The following is an 18,019-nucleotide window of genomic DNA, read 5'->3' as shown; positions in this document are numbered from 1 at the left end:
AAGCTTACATTTATTTGCTAAACAAAGCCACTTTTCAGTGGAGTAGAAGATCTCCAAACGAGTTCAGAACTTCCCTTCAGAGCTTGCCTGCACTGTTCCCTCTCTGAAATGAGACTCCAAGGCGGCTGTGTTTTTGCCACAGCTCCCTACCTAGCTGTGTGATCCTAACGAAAACAAGGCCTTGCAGTATTTACAATGCTGCTGGTGATCAAGGTCCAATTACCTGAGCCTTCCTGCTGCTAGGATTTCTAAGCAAGTTCAACTAGGTTGCCTTGCTGTAAGCCCACACTCTGCATTGGCAGGGAGGACAGCCTGTGTCCTGTTCTGTGCTTGGGTGTACTGTTTCCCTGTGTGAAACTCAAACCCAGTGGGTAATACTGCTCCTACTTCCTCCAGAATCGCACCGAGGCTTTGGATCCCTCTAGAAAACCCAAACAAGCAGCAGCAGCAAGTTGGCCTGTTGTCTTTGATGGACGCTTCTTGGCGGGTCCACCTGCCACTGTCACCCTCGTCTCTACTCCCCTGGCAGACATGGTGGCCTCGGTGGCAGGAGAGGATGGGCCTGCTCATCCTCACCACTACGTAAGACCGATAGGAGAGGTCTGCTGGCTCGTGGTAGGGCAGGCACAGGCACACGCTCTGCCTGCTGTCAGAGCGACAGCAACGTCAGGACCAGCATAGCTAGATGTGCTCAAGGCCACATGTCAGAGTCCTAAAGCACTGCCTAAACTCTGAACTCACTCCCCACTCCTGGGAGGAGTCACCATTTGTTTCTACCCTGTGGCAGCAGTGAAGGTTTGAAGTTACAAAACTACCAGCAGAAGCATCAACAGCGTTAAGTGTCCAAGGACTGTTTATTTTTCCAGATGACTCAGTATCCCCTTCTTTGCTAAGAATTATTCCTTGGCACATTAGTATGTGTCACAAGCTAAGAAACTTCGTATGATTGATTATTTGGTATGAAGCATCCTGTTAGGAACTGAGTAAACAAGGGGGTGCTTCCAATTAGCAGGAAGGTTCAGGATGGAAGGAACAGAAGAATGCATCTGTGGCACAGAGTACAGCATTCAAGGGTGCAAGTGGGTTCACGAAGAGTGAATCACACCTTCAGCTATCGTAACATGCCAGCTTCCCTTCTAGAAACGAACGGCCAATAGTTTGGGTCTGTCTCCAGGTGCTCCTCAACCAGACCCAGTCCCAACTTGCTCCCTCTGCGGCTGTGAACTTCATCTCCTCTGCTCTCAGTTTTCCTCTCTGCATAGTGGCTAATTACTAAACTAAACTCCAAAGGGCACAGAAGCCACTCACTGTCACACTGGGTGCTGCCACATGAATGCTCCGAGCTAGTGCCGAAGTTGAAGAGCCGCTACAAAGTGACAACAGCCATTGGCCCCAGCACACCCAGCGCCTCTCTCCTTCCCAGCGCTGATGTTGCCTCACACCAGTAGGCCTTAAAAAGGCTCAGAGGCGGCTGCACTTAGCACAGGCACAGGGAACACACATGACCCGAGTTTGCTTCTGAAGGTGGCTCTCCCCAGGTCATCAGGTTTCAGTGCTTGGAGGGGTATGGGAAGAGTATGCCCATAACTCTCAAGCACAGGAAAATTTGCAGGAATTCCCAGAAGTCTGCTGTCGGTATTGCCCAACTGATACAGGAGTGTACCCCACAATACCCTGGACGGGCAAACCACCACTGCTGCTTAGTACTTAGTCACTAATACACTCCTAACCAAGGAATTATCTTGGAAGAGACTTTTGGAGGTCATCTAGTCCAATCTCCTGCTCAAGCAGGATTAATTTCCAAGTTGCTCATGCTAGGCAAGAGCAGTATTTAAATGGACACTATCCTAAAATGAAAGGCCCAACACAAAGACAACTATTGATACAACGTCGGCCATGCGTAGCTGCACCAAAGCAGCGCTAAAGAACTGTGCAGAGAAACTTCTCTCCCAGTTCCTACCCTGCTGCTCCTAAATTCTAGCAGCAGCTCTATCTCATGGTTAGAGAGACTAATTTCTTAAAACCAGAATCACAGAGACGCTTTGGTTCTCCCTGCTCCACATACCCGTTAAAAGTTAGCACAGACCTCAGACAGAGTTTGGAGTTAGATTCAGAAAGGGGGGAGGAGTTTGTTAATCAAATATTCACTAAAATGACCCAATTTCTACTTCACTGAATAAGTCTGAGCACGAAATAACCTGCTGCAGCAAACGCTCCCTTCTCAAGGGCCCTTCAGCCTTACCCCATTCAATGCAATAGACCAACATCAAATTCCAACACCGCACAACAAAGAAACTCTTCACCAGTTATAAACCTCTGGAAGTTATTTACCCACTGCACCATTTTCAAGTGCCATACTAAAGCTACCACCTTCACCGTTTTTGCTTGAGATTAAAGAACTAACTTATATTTACTGCAATCCTGAGTGGTTTTTGAATGGAGGAATACTGGAAAATTTCATCCCAGCTAACAGAAGCAGGTCACATACAGTATTTTCACCAAACTCATGTAAACACACAAGTAGATCTCCTCAGGGAGCTGATACAAAGCAAGGACATCGTCCACATAAGGAGGACAGGATTACATACTTACTTTGAACCAACGTCGGGGCACATAGTACCTAGTAAGGAAGCCCTGTGTCCCGCAACACACATTTCCATCACCTCCCTTATGCTGGCTCTAGCATTCATGTACATCAGTCACTGTTTTCAGCTAGATCAGTTCCCTGATCCTACTCATCCTGCAGCCACACGAATGCTAGTGCAAGGGAATGGCGCAAAACACAAGACTGGGACTCTTCCTTTTACTGCCAACCCAGACTTACATCGTGACAGTATCTCCAGAGAAACACCGGGAGATTTGGACAAGAAAAGGATCTCTTTCATTTCAGCAAAAATCCTGACGTGCTTCACAAGAATGGTCTGTATGAATCTGCACTACAGCCATGGGAGCACTAAAAAGGTCTGCGTCTGAACACTCAAGAGACTGGTGCAATGGCTCTGAGCACGTTCTTATCAGTGGTGTATACCCTAAAAAAACAGTCAAGGGGCTGTTCTTACCCTGCCTGCATCCTAGAGTAAACGTACTTTTAAATAGTGCTGTTACCTAGCAATCCAGTATTACTTTCCTTTTTAATCACAAGTTTTGGAAATGACACCTGCTCCCTATATTCCCAAGATCTGTAGTTCCACAACCATTCAGCTATTTCTCTTCCTTCTTTCTGCTAGTAACTCATCCACACAAACAGGCCCCAGGGAAAACCAATGGATGTTGCAAAGCAAATGCTGAGGCCTACTACCCAAAGCCTGCTGTCAAACATACAAAATAGAACAGGGAAAAATATTCTTCACTTTAATAGTAGTAACCTGATCTGCACAGGCAAACAGTGGGGGCCAACATCCCCTTTATTCTTCTAAGACACCAAAATAGACATGCTCCAGGCACCACAAAGATTTGAACTGCATTTGTCATCCATCATTAAAACGCAGGAAATAAATCCAAGACAATATGCGCGATGCAAATACCTAAACCCCTACTCTGTTACTGCAGGTTTATTTATAGACCGTCTGCCAGGGTGAGCTACAAGAGCCAGCTGTGAACTACGGGACTCAATCCATTCACAGCTCTCCTCATAAAGGAAACGATGTGATTAAGGGCTTGTGTGTGTTAAAAATACACAAGATATTAATTACCAAGACATAACTGGTTTTACATTAATGACAGCCAGAAAAGCCAGGATTCACAAAGAGGAATTAAGTCTTTTCAAATTCCATTTATGAATAGGATTAGCTATTAAACAGGATATTTATTGGTCCAAGTTACCAATAGAAACTCATTACAGGTACATCTCTTAACAATTTTGAAGCAAAACACACTAACCTCATTTTCCAGATCACAATCAGGAAAGGCAGATAAAAAAAGAGCTGAATACCTTTAACAGAAAACTTAATTTTGACATTTTAAGTATCCAGAAGTCCCAACTCTAAGGTACTTAAGGTTCTTATTGTTCTAGTATCTGAGCACCTTAAACCATTCTATATATTCATATTCACAGCACTGTACTAAAATAGGGAGGGATTATTCCCAGTGCACCAGCTGGAAATTAAGCCTCAGAGAGAACAACTTCCTCTGTGAGGTCAAAGGAAAGGAGCAGTAGAGCAGGTACCTAACCCCAGAAGCTCTGCTCTGGTATGGTCTGTGGGGCTGGAGGTGAAGCCCAATGAGGTCCCTCCTTCTGGAATTACACGTGAATTCAGAGAACTGCCCACACTCCCATAACTTACTGCTGCTATCACCTCTCAAATGTATCTTCACTACTTCTAAAAGTATTGAGGTCTCAGGAACAGGACAATAGGTGGCAAGCCACAAGACCAGATTCTGTTCTCAGCCCTGACCTGGGTGACCACGTCCCAACCAGCAAGGTGCAATCACAAAACAGATAGCAGTACCCACGCTGGGGGGAGCTGTGGCAGGGAGGATGACACAAACAAGAAGGAAGAGAAGGTGGGGAGCTGTGGCTCAACCACCAAAAAAAAAAAAAGTCAGGAACCACTGACCTAGGCTAGTTGTTCACAGAACAAAGAACGATACTGGCTCCAAGCCTTCCTGCTAAAGCTACACCAGGAAAGGATGCCTAATACAGACAGAATTCAGGCTTAAGAGAAGCCTGACCTGGAGACAAAGGCACACTCATGCCACAAGGCAGCACAGAACTACCTCCAGCTTTGCTGGAATAAGCCTTGCTTCTCACTCAAAAACTTCCCTTAACTCAGTTTCTCTCCTTCCAAACAAGACCCTCCAAAGTAAGCTTGGAGAACTCTCGAACCAGACAAGTGAACGCAGCTCAGATAAACATCTGTGTCCTGCTTTTAAAAAAGCTGGCTGCCCGTCTGCTTTTACTACAAGGAGTAAGTCTTTCACGCTTATAAGAAAGCTGTCATGCTGTCGTCTTCCCCAAATTGCCTCCCCTTACTCACCAGACCTCCAAAGGAGTTTTTTGGAGAATAACCAGCAAAGCACAGACTAGTACCCACACTTCCCGAGTCCCCATGACACACACAAGTAAATGCCACGCTTGTCAGGACACAGGAATTTTGGTCCAACTTTGCTGCATGATTACTCATACCAACACAAGCCTAACCCCGGCAGCACAGCCCCACATGAATTCTAAAGCAAAGCAACACTTTGAAGGACACGTGTGCAAGAGTATCAGAATAGACTCTGTGTTTTCCTCCTCCCCCAGGCCAGATTGTCAGGGCATGGGCTGAAGCCCCGTGGGAACAGAGGGTGCTGTCTGTCGGGCAGCCAAGATGCTGCCGGTCATCCCATCTGCAGTGTCCTGTGTGCAGGCGACACAAAAGCTCCAGGCTCCGTCTCCCAGCTGCTTTTGCAAGATGTCACAACTATCTGCCTTGCTGCGTGCCACTCAAACTCAGCCCCCGCGCCGTCCTGGGGGCCAGCGTTTCTCAGTCTTTTTAGAGCAGCAACCCATGCTCAGGTTTTAGGCGTTTCAGGGCCTGGGCACAGAGCATCAGCAACGCCTGCAAACCGCTCCCTATGAGCGACGGGCAGCAGGGCCCGTACCCGGGGGAAGGGAGGACCCGGACAGTCCAGGCGCCGCAGGGCCCACACGCGAGCACGGCAGCCGCACACGCACTGCGGCCCACTCTCGCCCAGACCCAGCGCCCGGCGGCTGAGGGGGGCCGCCCGCGCCCCGAGCGGCTCGGCCATGAGGCCGAGGGAGGGCCCGGCGCCGGCTCCGGGAGAAAGCCAGCACCGCGGGAGCAGCCTCGCCCGGCGGCGGGGCAAGGCCGCCCGCAGGCCGCCGGGTCCGCAGGCCGCGGCCGGCCCCACCCGGCAGGCCTAAGGCGCCGCGACGGCAGCGCCGCGGCTCAGGGGCGGGGCGCCCGCTGCCGCACGGCTGCCTCCACCCGGCGCCCGCTCCGCTCCGCTCCGCTCCCCACCAGCCCCGGCCCGCCGCCGCTACCGGGGCCGCCTTTGCTCCCCGCCCGCCCCGCACACAGCGCAGGCCCCAAACCCCCCGCATCCCCCGCCGCGCACCTCCGAAAGGAACGGCGGGCCCTCCGCCCGCAGGCCCGCGCGCATGCGCAGCGCCGCCGCCCGCGGGCCCCGCCCACCGCTGTGCGGGGCCGGTGCCTCCGCGCCCCGCCCACCCGGGGCCCCGCCCCGCGCCGAGCCCAGCCGAACCGAACCGAACCGAGCCGAGCGGTCGCCGCTCGCTCCCGTGCGCGGCGCAGCGCGGTACCGCAGCGCCCGGCCCGGTGGGGCGAAGCGGCAGCCCGGGGGGAGCCAGTCCGCGCCTGACACGGGGTAAGCGAGCCGCCGGCGCGGCGGGCTGCGGCACGGCACGGCGGGGCATGGCGACCGCGGCTCCTCCAGGCTAGGCGGGCCCGGGGCCGCAGCTCGCCGCCTCGGTGCTTGCCGGGGTGGGGGTGGGGGGCAACGGCCGTGCCTCAGGTCCTCCTGAGGGCGGGGCGGGCCGGGCCGGGCGGCGCGGCCGGCGCGCGGAGCCCCGCAACGGGGGCGGCCTGGGGCGGGGGGCGCCGCCTGCCATCTTGGGGCGGAGCGGGGCGGGGGGCGCGCCCGGGTGCGGCGCCCGCGGAGCGGCCTGTGCCCCCAAACAAGGCCCGCCGGGGCTGCGTGGAAGCGGGGTGGCTCGGGGCTCCGGGGCTTCGCGCCCGCCTCCCGGGCGCCCGTCTTCTGCCGTCTCCCGGTGCGCCGTCCCTCGGCTCGGCCGCTGCTGAGTAACGTGGTTTCTGCACCCCGGGGGTCGCCGGACCCATTTCTGCGGGGGTGGCGCCGGCCCCCGCCTCACCTGCGAGCGCCGCCGGAGGTGCTGAGGCTGCTTTTGTGCGTGCTCGGTCTTGGAGAGCTGCCTGTCCTCCTCCCTGCCTCTCCTCCAGGCACCGCTGTGACAGAGAGTAGCAAGGAGGCAGGAGGGATGTTTCAAGGGTGGGAGCAGCAGGTAAATTTCTGATATCACCCTGCCGCTTGTACCCTGGAGAACTTAGCAAAGAGCTATCAGAAAGGGCTTATGTCCGTGGCCGTGTAGGCAAGCAGTCTTTTTCTGCTCTTGTCTTGATCACCAGCCTGTCCAAATCAGCAAACCATGGTTTTTTTTTTTCTCCTGTCCTAGAGTGTGCCCTATATGTAGCTACCTGCTGGAGGCATCATGCCAAAAATCTGTGACGTGGCTGCAGTCAGCCTAGTGCCCGTAGCAGGTTTGATAGCTCTCAGCTGGATGGAGACCAGGTGTTTGGGGAATTTGGGATTCTGGGCACCTCCCTTCCTTGCTCTTCCCTCGATAGTAGGAGTTGGAAGCGCAAGGCCAATCAGTGCATGCTCAGGGTGGCTAATTTAGTTGTGCATAGCCCACAGGGAGCACCCACCCACACCACACCCCCACCCCCCCACCCCCTCGTATTTGTCTGTTACTGTGGAAGTGTCCTGTTCCTTCATGTCATCCTCTGGAGTAAGCATGCATGGAAAGCCATGGGCTGCAGGGCAGGAGCATCCCGTTAGCAGTGGTCACAAAGCCACTGAAGGGTTGCACGGCACAGGCGCCTCTTGGATGGTCCTACAGATGCCCCACCCGGGCGTGGGACAAAGCCTTCTCAAGTGCATTGCAGGGACCAGTACCCTTCCCCTCCAAATACCAGTCCCTAATAGGCTTTTATTCTCTTAATCCTTCTGAGAGAGCAGAAAGCCAACCACTCGGCTCATAACGGACTCCAGGAGGACTCCATTCAAACCAGAAATAGCAAAGCATTAAGGACGTTTCTTCTAATGACTGCAATTAGCTGATATGTACCTAGGAAAGGCCTTTTTAATCTCGAGCCTTTTAGTGGTAGGAATACGCTGTCTTTACAGGGAGAGAAGTCCTTTCTGCAGTCTTCACCTGGATACCGTAGGAGCAAGATAAACATGAAAGAAGATGCCTTTGAGGGGGTTGGGAAGACACTCTGGTTTGGCTCAAGAGCATGTTTTGTTGCACTAAGTTTGCTCTATTTTTGTCTGTTCCTGTCTTCGGTAACCTTGGAAGGAACTGAAGCTACTGTATTTTCTGAGGGTGTCGGTTTTCTTGTCAAGAAGGCATTGCCGTGAGGCTTTGCAATGCTCCATTTTCTTCCCCTTTGACCAGAGTGCAGTGCAACTATCCTGAAATGTCCTGAAGCCATGAGTTGAGCCAAAAAAAGAAAAATACTGAGTGCTTTGCTTCTTGTTTGTTTTTGTGTTGTTTTTTTTTTTTCCTTCTGGGCTTTTAAATATCCTCGGTCATATTTTTTAGCTTTCTTCAGCAATAAAATGGGCTAGGAACTTGCTTGGGTTTTTTTGATAAATTTTTACGTAAAAAAAAAAAAAAATCCATGTGAAATCGCTTTGTTCTGGGAACTAGGGCTTTCAGAAAATCCCAGGTATCATGAGATTTGCAGTAAAAGCCTGAGAGCTGGCAGTGCCGAGGGCCTGCTTTTTGTCCGTTGCTAATTACACTTTCCTTGAGCCCAGGGTAGCTGGAGTGCCTCCGGTCACGGGGAGCCCCACAGCGTCCTGCCGGCAGCTCCTCCTCTGCCACCCTCCCCATCCATACCGAGGTGCAACCCCAGCCCACATCCTTTCTGTAAGCGCCCCATCTCCATCCTGGCGGCCAGGGTGAGGCTGTGTGCTGGGGATCTGAGGGATCCGCGGGCGGCACCTCCCGCTCCCAGGAAAGACAGTTGGGACCTGCGCCGTCTGATGTGAAGCCTGCGCAGCCGTGGGGTGCCTGCTGTGTGCCAGAGGCGGCCCTGGGCATAGGATACTCTGCACGCTGTTAATTGCGGATGGCGCTGGTTATGGATCCTGTGGCTGATTTGCATATCAAAGCATCTGAGAGCTCCGCGGTGGGTAACGGTGGCAAGGATGGTAGGGCTTGCTGGAAGCTGGGGCCGGATCTTCCCTGGGGCTTTTTGTGATGCATAGATGAGACAAGATGATGGGGATGTTTGGAAAATGGAGATTGTCTCCATGTCCTTGAATGACAGCACCGTAAAGGCTTTTTTTAATCTAGCAGCTGCTTTCGAGGGGGTGGGAACCAAGGAGAGACGGAGCAATCCTTGGTGGCAGTCCCTTGGGCTGCTCCTGCCCTGCCTCCTTCCTGCTAGCGAGAGCTTGCCTGGCAGCCTGCTGGGTTGAACCCGGCAGCCCTGCGTTGCCCTCTGGCAGCTGTCCCCCCCCGGCCGGCAGCTCCTGCAGCGAGCAGCCGGTGTGCCAGCCCGCTCCCTGTTCTCCACGCTGCCTCTTCCACAAGGAGGTGGAGGCCCCACTTGGAGCCTGAAGCAAAGGGGCAGGTTTGCTACCGCCTGAACTGGCTCTGCAGGGTCCCAGGTCTTGCCTGATGGCTCCAGAGGCATTGGAGGGGGAGCGGCGGAGCCTTGAATGGGCCGTGGCCTCTGGGATGCTGCGTGAGTCAGAGGAAGGTTTGCCTGTGTCTGGTCTCAGCACAGCTGTCTGCTGTTCGTCCTGGCTCTGGAAGCGAGCCTGGGGAGCTCAGAGCTTGCTTGCAGGCTGAGCTGGAAACCGAAATGCAGGTTTCCAGGCAGGGAGAGAGGGAGGGAGTTCCTGTGTTCCTCCACCACTTTGATCTTCGCAAGTGTGTTGCTGGTCCTGATGCTCTAGATTTGAAGGACCGTGGCGTGGGGCAGCCGGCCTCTCTGACGGTAGCTCTGCATCCATTGTGGGAATGTCTGCTGGCTGGAACTGCAGCCCTCAGCCTCTCTCCTGTGTCGCTCAGGCTCTTGCTGGGAAGGACTACTCGTCTCACCAGCCATATGGGGAGTTTGTGCGTGCAGGAACTGCCTTGAGCATGGCCTTCTCAGGAGGCACCTCTCTGCCTGCAGCCTTCATCCTGTCGGCAGCTCTCTGGCTCGCTCAGGGGAGTGAGTTGGGGGGGCAGGCCTGATGCATTGGCTAGAAAGTTGATTAAAAGGAGAAAAACAAAAATCAAGGGATGAAAAAGAAACGCGCATGTGTGTACACACTCTGCAACAGAGAGAGGGCGAGATTCGTGAAGCTGGTGCCAAGCTTGTAGAGCAAAGGCTTGCAGTATGAAATGGCTTTTCTCTGAGCCTGCAGGCCTGCGGTTGACACTGCCTTCTCGCTTCGTGTCGTTCCAGCGTGGAGCTGGGTGTCTGCCCTCTACTCCAAATACAGATTAGCTGCAGGAAGCCCGAGACTCTCTTGCTAAGCATGAGATGCAGAATGTTTTCCTCCATGTTTCTCTGTGCAGTGCTTGCTGCCCTTCGCAGGGTTATCTTTGCATGCTCGTTATACGTTCCCTGCACATGATTGCTAAGCAGTGCTGGAAATACTTCCGTTCTCCCCATGGCTCTTGCATGTTGGTATTGCCTGCCTGCTGTTCTCCCTCTTCTGCTTTCAAGTCCCTTCCTCCCCATCCCTCATAAAGCCAGGTGGGGGAGTGGGAATGCTTTCCCAGTGTTCCAGTGCTCTCCTTAAGCCAAGCTCTTACAGTGGCTACACAGCTTGTATGGGCAAGATAGGGATCCTTCTGGCATAACCCACTGCATCTTTTGAGCAAGGTCTCCTTTTCTTGATGTGCTTTGGTCTAATTGTCGATGCCAGCAGCTTCTGCCCACGTGGTTATTGTGCTGGGAAGAGAGAGAGGTCTTGTTTTATGCGTGCTGTTTTTCCCCAGAGAAATTGGCAGTTGATAGTACAGGTCTGGCTTAAAGCAAGGTTTTGAAGATTCCCGTTTGTGTCACCCGATCTGGGAAGATGTTTCTGCTATTGCATTAAAGAAAGGGGCTGGATCTCTTAAGGGACTGTGTATTCAAAAGGCGGCACATTGCATCAGCACCAGGAGAAAGCAGCTGCAGGCAGGATTCATGTCTGCCTGTTTTCCGTGCATTCTGCAATTGCTTTCCTGAACCGCTACAACTGTGCTGCCTCTGAGCAGCAAGCCGAAAAACCTCCCTGCCTTTCTCTAGCTGGAAGAGCGGCTGCTGCGGACCTTTCCTGTCTGACCATTGCCTGTCATTCCCTGGAAGGACTGTATGTCCCCAGAGCTACTCCTGTGAGTCCCTGTGTTGGTGTGCTCATCCCCTCTGCACCCCTGTAATTCTGTGTGTGGAGCAGTTGCTTGCTTTGACACCCCCTTCCCTTTCCAGTAGAGATGTTCCCACTGGTTTCTGTGCAGGTCTCTGCTCCCGACTCAGTGCAGAGCATTGCCCTGCAGACAGCCAGCTGCCACCGGAGATGTGACTTCTGGCTCTGTCACGCCAACAAGGAGGCCACATGGTGGTGTTCGTGGGGAGGTGTTCTGCTCTCTCCTGTTGACCTGCATGGAAGAACAGCTCTAACAGGCTCCCTTAGAGCATCCAGCTGTCTCCTGATGTGTTGCTGACACGGGTCAGGGGGTGGGTGCTATTCTTACAAGTGCAATTTCTTACAAGAGTACATTTAGTAGGAGAGTTATGTGTTGGCCTGGCCCTGCTTTTGCTAATTAAACAGTGGCCTTTAGTAGGCTCTGTCTCAGGTCCCTTCAAAGCCAGGGGATGAGACAATCTTGGCATGATCTTGTACTTAGAGGAAATTCAGATGGCAGCAGGCCTTGTCTCCTGCTTGAAATAATTACCAACATCTGATGTCCTCTGCTTGGGGGTCAGAGAGAGCCTGGCAGTGACACAGACTGGGGAGGGTCTCTGCAGCTGACCTTAGGATACTTGGGCTCTTGAGCCAAAAATTTAGTGCCTTTGGGTCCCAAGAAAGATCTTAAAAGGGATTCATCCCTCAACTCCCTGTGCATATGGTCTAGACTCCCTTTGTGTGAAACCATTGGACTCCGGAGGCTCTCAGGTGGTGCTGGTAAAGCTGACATCTTCTCCAGGATGACTGCGTATGCAAGTTGGTGATTTGGTTTTGCTGGGCTCTTGTCTATGCTTGAGGCATAGACCTGGAAATTAATTATTGTGTGTCTGCTGAACTGCGGTAGCTGCCCAGGGGCTCGCTATTACTCACAACACGGAAAAGGCAGCTTGAGTTGGCATGAGTCGCAAAGTTATAAATCTGGGAGGAAGGAAGCGGACTTGCGGTGGATGCAAAACTCAGTGTGAACTCCCAGGTAGGGAAGAAGGAGCTGATGCAGCTATTGGATAGAAGAAGGAATTGGCTCCTGCCTGCGTGGAAAAGAGGAACAAATAAAATGTGACAGTAAGAACTCTGTCTTCACCTTGCAAAGAAGGTCAGGGGTGACGAGGTACTTAAAGGAGTTAATTTTAAAAAGTATATCCAAGCACAAGTAAGAACAGGTGACAAGACTAAGTAAGAACAGGTGACAAGACTATTTAGGTAAATTAGATGTGGTTGTGTGGGAAAGCCTTATGAAATTTCCCTGAAAGTACTTAAAGAATAGACTAAGGCAACTTTTGCATGGTGAGCAGCCACCTTAGAGAATATCTAGTGAAGGGAGATCCCAAGCTTTGATCCCTTGAAATACAGGGAGAAAGAATGGGACTACAACCAGCCTGTCTAAATAATCTGGATTAAACAGTTAAGCAGTTAGTGTTTATCCTGTTAAAGAGGTGGGAGAATATGCTGATTAAAAATCCACCGGTGTGCATTTGTCTGGAGTGTACCACATCAAGTCCGTCAATGCCCTTGCCTGAAAGGATGGCTTGCCTAGTGGCTAAGTGGGGGCGATGGATGTAATAGATCTTGACTTAAGTGAGTCTGTGTAACACCAAGTGTCAGCCTCATAAACAAACGAGAAAGGGGTGAGAAATAGGAATCCCTCAGGTGGACCCACAACCAGTTGAAAAGCTGTACTCAAAAGGGTTCCTGTCTGATAAGGAGACCCTGACTAGGCAGGGCAGGGGAAAAAGTTGGTATTACCAAAGTTCGGGAGTAGGATGAGTTAGTGCTCTGCTGGGGAGGAGAACAACATGAGGCAAGCCTTGTGCCAGGCTGTATGAGGAGCGACACCTCTAAGGTGCAGGAAGCAATTAGTGCTCTTGACACAGATGAGGTGTTGCTGAAGAACCAGGCTCAGATGTAGATGCAACCCTTGGAGAAGGATGTGCGCAAACAAGAGAGTATCCAGGAAAGCAACAGAAATGATTAAGGTCTTTAGAAATATGATGTGGAAGGAAGGATGAAAAGAACAAGGACTGTGTAGGCTGAGGAAGAAAAGATGGAAGAGGGAACTTCATGGTCTTCAAGGATGTACAGCAATGTACTTTTAGAAGACTGTAGTTGTGATGAAGACGGGGCAAGAAGTCACTTTACCTGTAATGAGGGAGTTTAGACTTCATGTTTTTCTGTAATACCAGTTGGGATGGTAAAGCAGAAGTGGAGGCTATCTTGAAGGGGTTTTTTATTTTTGGGGGGGTTGGGTTTTGTGTATGTGTGTTTGTTTTAGAACAAATTAGCCAAAAGTCTGTAGATATGGATGAGTTGCAGCTGGCTGTGCCTCAAGCAAAGAATCTCACCAGATGACCTATTAAGGCCCCTTCAAGCCTGGCAGTTATGTGAAATGTTTGACACCTGGCAAGGCAGCAGTGAGTAGCCCTAGGAATGAGACTTTACTGCTGTAGGAGGTGGTGGGGAGACTGGTACTAAAATATGCTGTCTAAATCCAGTGTCAGTGCTTGGAAAAGGATGCTGAAAAATTGAAGAGAATGCAGAAAAGAGTTACAAGACAATCTAACGGCTGGAGAGAAAGCTTTATGGTGAGAAACATAAGGAGATCAATCTGTTTATCTAATCAGGGAAAAGATTAAGGTGAGACTTGGTTATTCTGCATAAGCATAACATATCTTATGACTGTGTATCATTAGCTTGGTAGGGTAGAAATGCCAGGCCATGAAGAGTGGCAAGAAAAACCCACGGTGAGATGCTGGGGCTGTGGTCACCTTCAGAGCTGTGTAGCCAGCTCTGCCTTCTCTTGCACAGGTGGAGCTCCCTGTCTTTGCCTGTTGCTGCTTTCTCAGTGCGCCCCTGTTCTCTGGGTTTCAAAGCTCTCCTTGTTTGTTGCTCCTGCCTTGGTATCTCTCTAAGCCCTCTCCTTGAGACTCCTCTACCTTATGAAGAGGCATCTCCAGTAAAAGAAAGCACTAGCCTGGCCCCAGCTAATGTAGGGTGATGCCCTGACAAACCTACGCCCACTCTCTGTGCATGTGCTTCTGAAATTGTTCCCTGCCTCTCCTTGCCCCAGCCCGTCATCTGCCTCCGAGTGATTTATAGCATCCCTTCCCCTGTGGCACCCGGCTTCTTTACCAGATAGGTACCTGGGAGCAGCTAGCACCTACCACCTCTCCAAACTCAGCACCCTGGGTGGTGAAAATGATGAATGAAACCAAATGCCACCCTCGCCTCTGGTTCCTGCCAGCCTGCAGTCCAGTGCTCTGTCACTTACAGCTGCTGGTTTATTTAGGGTCATTACACCCATTTTCAGTCCATGAGGTGACATTTCTGCCTTAGCCTGATGAACAAACCTTGGGAGGGAGATTGGGTGAGATGCCGCAGCAGATGGCTCGCTAAAATCTTGCTACATCCACAACTTCCCTTTCACCCACTAACGCTGTAATGCTGTTAAAAATAAAGATGATCCAGTGTGCCTGACAGGATGTATCCCTTGTAAATCCCTGCTGCCTAGTGCTCCTGGAATCTCACACTCTCGTGTCTTCATGTTTTATTATTGCCTGGGGTAGGAGGGGAATTTCAAAGCTAGTAGATGGCTCCTGACTGTGGTTGCGAGTCAGGAGAAGGCAAATGCTTTGATGTGCTTTAAGGGAGAAGGCGGAAAACCCCCCAGTGTTTCACTCCTTTATTTTGTTTTCTCTCAAGCTTTGTTCCATTTGATGAGAGCAGAGGTTTGGTTTGTAGGGAATAACCCCGGTAAGCGTTTGTATCTTCCTCTAGGGAGTCGAGTGCTACAGGGTGGAACAGCCAGAGTTGCTCCAGAAGTCTTGTGGAGTGGCAGCCGTAGCTCAGCTCTCCTCTGGTGGGTGTGGGGTGAGGGATGTGCCTTCGCAAATCAAAGGCATAAAAACATGGTACGGTGGCAGTATTTGAGCATGATGTGGGCCATGTCTGTAGAGTGCATTAGGTGCCTCCTTCAAAACACCTGCAGTTTCTGGCCTGCTTGATGTGTAAGATTGCCTGTTTTGATTGCTCTGCTGATACGTTATTTTGGCAAAAATGCTCCTGCTTCTCAGTTTGGTTTTATTCCACCACCTTAAAACACCGAGAAGCAGTTTTGCTAGTATAACTGCACCTCCATCAGCAGACTTATGCCTGTGGAGACATGTTGATTGCTTCGGTCTTTGCCTCTGTGTCTGACACAGCTGTGCTTGCAGATGTCTGTCAGGTTGGCCTGGGTGTGAAAGATCACATAGGACGTCTAGTTGGAGCTCAGAAATCTAGGGAAGAGAAGAGATGGGGCAATTGAAGTAGAGGAGGTGTGCAGTTTTAATGAGCCTGTTTTCAAAATATATGGGAGTGACTGATGTCTGGGTAGGAAAGCAGTGCTGGAAGTGTGTGGCTGCTAAATAGAGAACAAAGCAGGTTTTGGACAGCTTGGGGAGAGGGGGCTTTGCTATTTGGACTGCAGCATGTATGCTCTGTCTCTTTGCACTGCATTTCTTGGAGCAAGAAAAGGAATTTTTAAACCCATTTAGTGAAGGCAGACTCCAGCCCATCCAAGCAGTGGTGCAGGTAGGGCTGTGCATTGTGACCGAATGGGTGTGTGGACTGGAAACTCCCAGCCTAGTCCTGAAAAGCTACTGCAGGGTGGTGAGCCTGTCTGGCCCCTAGCAAGGATGCCTGCCTGCTCTTCCTTCTGCTCCCTTCCCTTCCCCCTGGCTGGTTCCAGCCTGTCAATCATCCTGATCAACCTCTAATTGCCTCCCAGCCCACCCCAGCATTTCAGAGCATCTCTTGACTTGCAATGCGTTACTGATTGCAAAGCCCGCCCTTCCTATCAACCCCTCCTTGCAGAGCTGGCTCTGGAGGCTGCAAGCAGAGCTCTGGGGCAGCACCCTCTCTTCCTACCCCAGCACTGGGGCTCGGCTGCCTTGTTATTCCTGCTCTGCCTCCCCACTTAGAGGTGTGGGCGTTTTCGTGCCCCATTTTGCCTGCAGGAGCCTCATGCTGGCCAGATTTCAGGATCAATGAGGGTTTGAGACTTGAATGTGACTGGAGGCAGGTAGTTTGGGGTTGGGTTTTTTGTTTGTTTTTTTTTTTTTTTATCTGCCCCTACTTCTTCTTAAGGCATGTGCATTGGGGATGGTGGGACAGGAACTTCTGCCCCTTCCCTTGGTAACCCAGCAGGCGAGAAGGTCCAGGAGGAGGCCCTGCTGGTGCATGCTGCTGCCTGCCATGCCAGGGGGAGGAATCTCCCGCTCCTTCCCCAGCGCTGCGGTACCAAAACAAATACCAAAGGGAATAGACGAGATGTGGTTTCTATGCTCCTAATCCGGTCACTGTGGATGCTGGGGGAGAAGAAGAGCGGACCACAGAAAGTGGTCAGGCATGTGTGCTGTCCCTGTTGGGATCCCCTCGTAGGGCTGGGGATCGGCCTGGTCCTAATGTAAACCTGAAGTCCTCTCCAGGTAGGGAAGAACTAAAGGAGAAAAGGTGATGGTGGAGACAAGTGGCAGATAGCAGGAGGTGACATGTAGGAGCTGTGCGAGGCACAGAATGAAGAGTCCATGGATGGGGAACGGCAGCTGGGGGCACTGAGCTGAGCACCCCGCAGCACCACTGCTCCTCGCAGGTACCTGAAGGTGGACGCTGCCCGCAGACAGGCGAGGCTGTGCTAGGGCTGGCAGGGGGTCCTGTGACTCAGGCCTTGGGTGGACAGGGAGTGTTTTATTCCTTCTTTCTCACTTCTTGAGACAAAATTGCTGTTTGGTGCCACTGCCCCCTCCCTCGAGGGCAGGGGAGCGTACCTGGTCCTGAAGAGCCTAAGCGCTGACCTTGGATGGAAGATCGAACTAACAGTGGCAAGACGTCATAAGGTGCGCTGCTGCCCGTCTGGGCATCTCCCTGGCTGCTTGGAGCTGACCTGAGCTGGCGGAGGCAGTGTGAAGCTTGTGCTGTTGCAGTTACCCCAGCAAGCAGCTGGGAAACCATCCAAAAACATCTTTGGTTTTAATCCTGTGGCTGGTGACACTCTCGAGCAGAGACAGGGTAGGTGTTCCTCACCCAGGAGAGGGGTGAATCCAAAAGCCCTGGCAGAGGAAGGGGCAGCAGGGCAGTGACAGCCCCCGCTGCTTCCCCGGACCTTACTGATGGGAGCAGAGGACCATAGCTCCAGGATGTACCCTTCACTCCTAGTAACTCAACAGGGATTTCAGCTGACTCTAGGGTCGGGGTGCAAGCAGCAATAAATACTTGTGTGCTGCTGGTATGTCTAATCTGGAAAGTGGAGTGTCTTTCTAATGCCTGTGAATTAACTATGTTATCTCCCTGGGAGGGGTTGTATGTGATTCTGACAGACAGAAGCAGAGGCACAGGGCGTATCAGCAGCATGCCGGTGGTCATGCAGCCAGTCAGGGTGAGACGCAGAGCAGAGCCAGGGTGTCCTGCGTTGTGGGTCCATGCTGCTTCACTGCCACTCTCTAAAACAGAGTGCTGACACCTCGCCCTGTGACTCGGGGCAGCACGGACGCTGGAGGCAAGCTGGATGCGTGGTCGTGAGCGGCGGGGAGTGAGTCAGCGCCGGGGGCGGGTGAATTGGTGCCAGGAGGAGCGGGTGGGCCGGGGCACGGGTGGAGATGGCCGGGAGCTGCCACGTGGACGTGTGGGAAGCTGGCAGGGAGTGGGGGCCCAGCAGCGGGTACTGGGGTGAGCCAGGAGGATGAACAGAGCGAAGGATCATCCTGGGCATGGGCAGCACCGCTGGTGTCTCCACCTCTGGCAGCATGTGGAGTGCAGAAGCCTGCACCCCCACCAAGCCCATGGCTTGTCGGTGGGGAGAAGCCATGCTGAAGGGATGGCACAT

General features: G+C 52.2%; 1 protein-coding gene across 2 annotated transcripts in view; it reads left to right on the top strand.

The window, feature by feature from the left end:
• The first annotated feature begins 6,270 nt into the window (after positions 1–6,270).
• Positions 6,271–18,019, top strand: part of TMEM63B (transmembrane protein 63B) — a 47,721-nt gene continuing 35,972 nt past the window's right edge. For both annotated transcript variants that reach the window (XM_050893354.1, XM_050893353.1), the window contains exon 1: positions 6,271–6,330. The gene's annotated coding sequence lies outside the window, so the exon portion shown is untranslated. The remainder of the gene's footprint in view (positions 6,331–18,019) is intronic.

This window comes from Gymnogyps californianus, chromosome 3, assembly GCF_018139145.2.
Source record: "Gymnogyps californianus isolate 813 chromosome 3, ASM1813914v2, whole genome shotgun sequence".
Taxonomy (NCBI): Eukaryota; Metazoa; Chordata; class Aves; order Accipitriformes; family Cathartidae; genus Gymnogyps; species Gymnogyps californianus.
Note: the sequence above shows the minus strand (reverse complement) of the source record. Positions and strands in the feature narration are given on the sequence as shown.